This window comes from Ovis canadensis, chromosome 3, assembly GCF_042477335.2.
Source record: "Ovis canadensis isolate MfBH-ARS-UI-01 breed Bighorn chromosome 3, ARS-UI_OviCan_v2, whole genome shotgun sequence".
In the NCBI taxonomy this organism is placed as follows: Eukaryota; Metazoa; Chordata; class Mammalia; order Artiodactyla; family Bovidae; genus Ovis; species Ovis canadensis.
In genome coordinates this window covers 95,886,615-95,894,396 of record NC_091247.1, presented here as the reverse complement: position 1 = coordinate 95,894,396, position 7,782 = coordinate 95,886,615, and positions in this window count along the sequence as shown.

Here is a 7,782-nt window from a genome sequence, read left to right as displayed (position 1 = left end):
GCAGTTCTGTGGCTTTTGGCAACTCCAAAAAAGAACTCCCACAGTGGTCCAAGGGTTATTTCTGTTTTTCCCCTGGGTCTGAGTGAGAATATAGGATGTTACTTGTGTTGGACAAAAAAGTAATGGGTTTTAGTGGCTGAAAGAAGTGGAAACATCACCTAGACTAAAGGAAGTAAGACTATTCTTGGATATTTCTCAGTCATTCTCTGGAGTTAGCTTCCCTATTCCTCTGTACCTCATTTCACCTCACTTTGCCTTGAAAAAAAAAAAAAAAAGCATCACAGAAAAAGCCAAATAGCATCATATACCAAAGCACAATTCCAACAAGACATGGTCCATGCCATGCACGCATTGTCTTTTCTCTTTAAACAATAAAGTTTGCTATTCTTAATCTAGTCTTCCACCAGTACACTATTATTTTAACTTACGTTTATAATAAGAATTACCTAGTAATAAAATTTCCCCAACATTCTTCACCTTTCAATTAAAAAATGGTTATTCCCTTATTCCAGATTAATTTTAGAGAAATTCTTTCAAGTTAAAATTTTTGTAGACTTGCATTTAATTTTATGGATTAAAGAATTAACATCCTTAAAGCATTAAATATTCCACTCAGAGAATATAGAATATTTGTCTTTCCATTTATTTTCTTCATGTCCCTCTGTACAGCTTAGTTTTCTTTACAATAAAGAAAGAAACTGAACATTTCCTGTTCATCTTGTTCCAAGTTATTTCATAGTTTTGGTTTCTAAGGTGATTAAGAATCTTTTTCCCCAATCACAACTGGCTATTGCCTATACTAGAAAGCTAGAATTATATACATCTTTTAGTGGACAAACATTGCTACTCTTTTGCGATATTTTACCAAAATAAAAAAGGGCATGGGAATTATCCTTCACTTGAAAGGCTGAAAGAACTCATTCATAAAAGCTTCTGGAGATAACATTGTACACGTTTTCCCATTTCTTCATCGACTATTGGTCTTTTAAGTTGCACTTGAGATAAATTTTAGTTTCATGCATATCTATAATTTTACTAGAAAATCATCTGTTTCACTGATAAGATTATTCACTGAGAAGCTTAGTTATACAGAAGACTTTCTTATGGGCTTCCCTTGTGGCTTAGCTGGTAAAGAATCTGCCTGCAATGTGGGAGACCTGGGTTTGATCTCTATATATGCAGTTTTTATTTTTTCATATGCTTTCCTTCTTTTACCTTCTAAGAGGTAATCTTCTATGATTAACTTATTAATTTTTAAATTGCATAATCTTTAAAGTCATTATTCAAACTGTGTGCACATTTAATGTGCTGTTCCTGAAAAAGCCAAAGCTTTCCCATTTATTGGTTGGGTGACTTTGGGTAAGTCTGTGCATTTATTCCTATCTTATCCAGTGTCAGGAACTGTTATGGGAGCTGAGACTAGAAGAGTGAACAAAAACTGCTGTTTTCAGAGTATACTATATACATATATATAGTAGATATATTATATATTAATTATATATTATACATTATTATTATATATAATATATACTATATATAAGATGATTTAAGCTAATGACAGTGCTATGCAGACAGTAAAGAAGGAGACAGTGTAATGGAGTGGAGGCGTTTTATATGGGGTTGTCAGAGAAGACCTCTGCTGGCTGCCAGATCTCATGGACCTTGGGTCCCTTGGTCATTAGCCTAAAAACCTCCCCTGAGCCTTTTGGTGCCACTCACCTCCTCCTTGTTTAAGCTGTTGCTTTCCTTTGTTTCTGTGACAAGACAGTAATTACTTGCCACCAGACTCTCTCTGTTTCCTCTTCCCTCTCTGACCTCCCCCTTTCAGCCTTCAGTGCGGGCACATCTTCCCCTGCCTGCCTTTTGGGCAGCACAAGCAGCCGTCCTGGCCGCTGGAGGAAGAGCACAGCTGCTGGCAGCTCGTGCCTATGTTCAGATCTTTGGCATGAGGTGACACTGGGGTGGTGGGACAGGCCCAGGATACACGTCTGAGTCAAGGCCTTAACACGGCTTCCCACAGGTGGAGGTCAGGGCATGGGTCCAGCTGGCTTTCCAGCACGTGGTCCAACACCAAGGCTGCTATTTCAAGGAAGGGCTCAGCGAAAGAAAGGAAGTACTGTGTTGACTAAAAGGCACTCAACACAGTGTTAGAAAGCAAGCATGACATGAGTTTACATGACAGTTCAGCAACTTGACTCACAAAAGACAATTAAAAAACACTGCAGAATAGCAAAAAAAACCACATACCAAACTGTGGGTAACAGGCTGAAGTGCCACTGGAGCTCAGAGAAGGAAGCCCTAAGAATGAATTTACCAGTTCGAGTGGACACTGGAAAAGGCAGAACTTGAATCAAACCCTCAGGGAAGCAGGTTTAATTAACAAGGACACAAGAGTCCATGGTTATTTAGATACTGCATGTATCTTACAAGCGTAAGGTCCACTTCTGACACAAGTAGGCAAAGGTTAACAAAAAATTCAACCTTGGATTAAGAAATAAAGACATCTGTGAAGAGGGTCAAAGTTCTCCTCCTGTTCTTTCACCTCAAGAAGTAGTTGGAACAACAAAAGTAGGAGGTTCAAACAAAAGTGGGGTGGAAGAAAAAATAAAACTCTGCACATGACATGATACTATAAACAGAAAACCCTAAAGATGCCACCAGAAAATTACTAGATCTAATCAGTGAATTAAGTAAAATTGAAGGATACAAAATTAATACACAGAAATCCCTTGCATTCCTATACACTAACAACAAAAAATCCTAAAAGGAAATTAAGGAAATAACCCCATTCACCACTGCAACAAAAATAATAAAATACCTAGGAATAAACATACCTAAAGAAACCAAAGATCTATATGCAGAAAACCAAAAGACGCTGATGAAAGAAAAAAAACGACACAAACAGGCGGAGAGATACATCATGTTCTTGGATTGGAAGAATCAATATTGTCAACACTACCTAAAGCAGTCTACAGATTCAATGCAAATCCTATCAAATTGCCAATGGTATTTTCACAGAACCAGAATGAAAAATTTTACAATGTGTATGGAAACACAAAAGACCCCAAATAGCCAAAGTAATCTTGAGAAAGAAAAACAGAGCTGGAGGAATCAACCTTCCTGACTTCAGACTATACTACTAACACAAAGCTATAGTCATCAAGATGGGAGCATCCCTGGTGACTCAATTGGTAAAGAATCCAACTGCAGTGCAGGAGACCTGGGTTCAAGTCCTGGGTCAGGAAGATCCCCTGGAGAAGGGAATGGCTACCCACTTCAGTATTCTTGCCTGGAAAATCCCATGGACAGAGGAGCCTGGTGGGCCACAGTCCATGGGGTCGCAAAGAGTCAGACACAACAGAGCAACTAAAGCACACAGTAATTAAGACAGTATGGTACCGGCACATAAAGAAATATAGCTCAATGGAACAAGATAAAAAGCCCAGAGATAAGCCCACACACCTATGGGCAGCTTATCTTTGACAAAGGAGGCAAGAATATGCAGTGGAGAAAAGACAAGCTCTTCAATAAGTGGTTCTGGGAAAACAAGACAGCTACATACAAAAGAATGAAATCAGAACACTTTGTAACACTGTAAGACCAGAAACTATAAAACTCTTAGAAGAAAACATAGGCAGAACACTCTTTGAAATAAATCACACGATCCTCTTTGACCTACATTCTAGAGTAATGGAAATAAAAACAAAAATAAACAAGGACCTGATTAAACTTAAAAGCTTTCACAGAGCAAAGGAAACTGTAAATAAGATGAAAAGACAACACTCAGAATGGAAGAAAATAATTGCAAATGAAACAACTGACAAAGGATTAATCTCAAAAATATACAAGCAGCTCATGCAGCTCAACATCAGAAAAACAAACCACCCAATCAAAAAATGGGTAGAAGACCTAAACAGACATTTCTCCAAAGACATACAGATGGCCAACAAGCACATGAAAAGATGCTGAACACTGCTTATTATTAAATAAATGCAAATCAAAACTACAAGGAAGTATAAACTTATACTGGTCAGAATGGCCATCATCAAAAAAACTGCTGACGATAAATGCTGGAGAAGATGTGGAGAAAAGGGAACCCTCTTGCACTGTTAGTGGGAATATAAACTGATAGAGCCATTATGGAGAACAGTATGGAGAGTCCTTAAAAAACTGGGAATAAAACTGCCATATGACCCAGCAATCCCACTACTGGGCTTACACCCTGCTGCTGCTGCTAAGTCGCTTCAGGCGCGTCCGACTCTGTGCGACCCCACAGACAGCAGCCCACCAGGCTCCGCAGTCCCTGGGATTCTCCAGGCAAGAACACGTGTCCAACTCTTCGCGACCCCATGGACTGTAGCCTACCAGGCTCCTCTGTCCACGGGATTTCCCAGGCAAGGGTACTGCAGTGGGGTGCCATTGCCTTCTCCTGAGGAGGCCATAATTCCAAGACACATGTACCCCAGTGTTCACTGCAGTGCTATTTACAATAGCCAGGACATGGTGGCAACCTAGATGTCCATCAACAGAGGAGTGATAAAGGAGTTGTGGTATACACACACAATGGAATATTACGCAGCTATAAAAAGGAATGAATTTGAGTCAGCGGTAGTGAGATGGATGAACCTAGAGCCTGTTACACAGGTAAGTCAGAAAGAGAAAAACAAGTATCATATATTAACGCATACGTATGGAATCTAGAAAAATGGTACTGATGAACCTATTTACAGAGTAGGAATAAAAATGCAGACAACGGACTTGTGGGTATAGTGGGGGAAGGAGAGGGGGAGACGAACTCAGGAACACTGACACGGAGGCAATACCACGTGTAAAACAGAGAGTTAGCAGGAAGCTGATGTATAAGACAGGGAGCTCAGCTCAGGGCTCTGTGACAACCTCGAGGGATGGGGTGGTGGGGGGAGGTAGGAGGGAGGTTCAAGAGGGAGGGGACATTGTATACTTATAGTTGATTCATGTTGCTGTACAGCAGAAACCAACAAATCAAAGCAATTAGCCTCCAATAAAAAATGAGCTTTAAAAAAAAGTGGGGGTGGAAACAAGAGAAAAGATATGGTGCCAACTCTTTAGGTCCTGGCTCTGCTCTGAGTCTTAGGGAAAATGAGTAGAAATTTGGAGTATTTCTCCTGGTTCTTGAGGGTTTCAGTTTTTTCAGTTCAGAACATCAGAGCAGACCAGAAAAGAATCGGAGCTGAAGCCCAGTTAGTGAGAAACAACGTGAATCTGTCTGAGGAGTCCTCTACCAGGAAGTTGAAGCAGGCAGTGGTCTCCCAGGTAGAGGCAAGGGCACCTCAACTCTAAGTCTTCCAGGGATACAAATAGTAAGTACGTTAAGACTTCACAGCATCTCTACAACTCTCATAGTTACATATGGAGTTCATTTATCATGTGAGGTAGGTATATTAGACTGACCCCAATTTCTACATTTTAAAGACGTTTGGGAAGTTAGGTGACTTGCTGGTATGTGAACACTGGGGCCTAGAATCAAAATATGTCATGTTTAGTCTAGCACTTCCTCCCCAAAGGATAATGTTCCAGGGTTCCAAACAGGTTTTCTCAGTGCCCCAACCAAAGCTCCTCACAAAAAGAAATGAGCCTTGGGGACTACCCTGGTGGTCCAGTGGTTGAGAATCCACTTGCCAATACAGCAGACATGAGTTTAATCCCTGGTCTAAGAGGATTCCATATACCACAGAGCAGCTACTGACGGCTGCAACTACTGAGCCCGCACTCTCTCCCACATGAAAGAATTTCTTCCACTGGAGTAACTGAAACCCAGAAGAAGTGAACAGCAATCAAAGGGGATAGGCATTATGACTTTAAATTCTGAGGTGCCAAGTCAAAGTTGAAACCCTCGCCTCTCAGGCAACACATATCTATCATGACACCAGCCATACTAGGGAATGCTTCCCACATAAAGTGCCTGGAACCCAAGAGAGCATTATAAGGTTTAAGAGGCTTTTTTCTTCCTCTCTGGTCTGGTATTTAATTAGGAGTATGTGAAAGTAAGCTTGCTCCTTGGAAGAAAACCTATGAAAAATCTAGACAGAATATTAAAAAGAAGAGACATCACTTTGCCAACAAAGGTCTGTATAGTCAAAGCTATGGTTTTTCCAGTAGTCACGTACAGATGTGAGAATTGGACCATAAAGAAGGCTGAGCACCAAAGAACTGATGCTTTCAAATTGTGGTGCTGGAGAAGACTCTTGAGAGTCCCTTGGACAGCAAGGAGCTCAAACCAGTCAATCCCCAAGGAGATCAACCCTGAATATTCATCGAATGTCTACAATGTACAGAGACTGACGAGAGCTCAAAACTCTTAGGTATAAATGACTAGCGCAGTGGCTTTCAACCCTGGCTGTCCTTGAGAATCCTACCAGCTTAAAAGACAAAAACAAAAACAATGTCTGAGGTCTCACTCCAGAGATCTGGATCTCATTGGTGGGGTGTGAAGCGTGAGTATCAGTACTTTTTAAAAAGCTTCCCAGGTAACTAGTGTGTGCCCAAGGGTAAGAACTTTATGTGACCATATGGAAAGTCTGGAATGAAGGCTAACTTTAGATGTTAAGCAACAGAAAGCTACTGTAGGTTTTTGAGCAAGTGAGGAAACATGAGGATGGCTGTAACGTGGGAAACTTCTCCTGACTGTATTGGGCAGAAGAGACTAGAGTCAAGAAACACTAATAAGACTTCTCTGGTGGTACAGTGGCTAAGAATCCCCTTGCCAATGCAGGGGACACAGGTCCGATCCCTGCTCCAGGAAGATTCCACGTGCCATGGAGCAACTAGCCTGTGTGCCACAACTACTGAGTTCACGTGCTGGAACTACTGAGGCCCACGTGCCTACAGCCAGTGCTCCTCAGAAAGAGACACCATTGCGATGAGAAGCCCGCACACTACAGCCAAGAGTAGCCCCCCATTTGCAGCAACTAGAGAAAGCCTGTGCACAATAACAAAGAAATAGTGCCACCAAAAAAATAAAAAAAGAAACACCAGAAACCATCTGGTAAGAAGCCCACTGAAATAGTTCAAGTAAGGGGTAATAAGGTCATAAACTAACAGTAGCCTTGAGAATGCAAAGAAGGCGTACGCTGCCTAGAAAGTACAGAGCCAGGCAAGTGTGGGACTGTAAGGACAAGGCGGACCAGGCTGCCTGTGGGGCTGCAGCAGGGAAAGGAGGGTACTGGCCAGAGAGATACTCTCCCTTGCCCAGACCCATCCAGCCCCACATTCCCACCTACTCTGAAACTGCAGAAAAGAGAACTTCTAGTATCTTTGGAGTTAAGAACCTATGAGAACATGAATATAGACACTTGTCTCTTTCAGGGGAAAAGTTCAAGGGCCACAAACCTAAGTAATAAAGAAGGAATATATTCAGGACACAAAATTTTTAAATGAAGCAAAACTTCATACAGTTATAAAGTTTTTTCCCCCACAGAATTTTGATACAAAAAGAAATCATTCTCCTACCCAAAGTATTTATTCTTCTGCCCTCTGAGGGGACACAAACAATACCATTAATTTCTAGAACACCTTAGAACATTAGGCTCAGCTCACAGGAAAAATACAGAATCAGCTACAGCTTCAAACATCTCCCTAGATGTTGCTTAAGTCAGAAAGGAATAACCAACACAATAAAGCCAGTGGGGTGTGTTGGCATGGGAATATAATCATTTATCTGGAGTGTAACCTGGTACTCCAAACAAAGGCACTATTACCCTCAGCTGAAAGATTTTAGGTCATAAGGAGGAAGTGAATGGATGA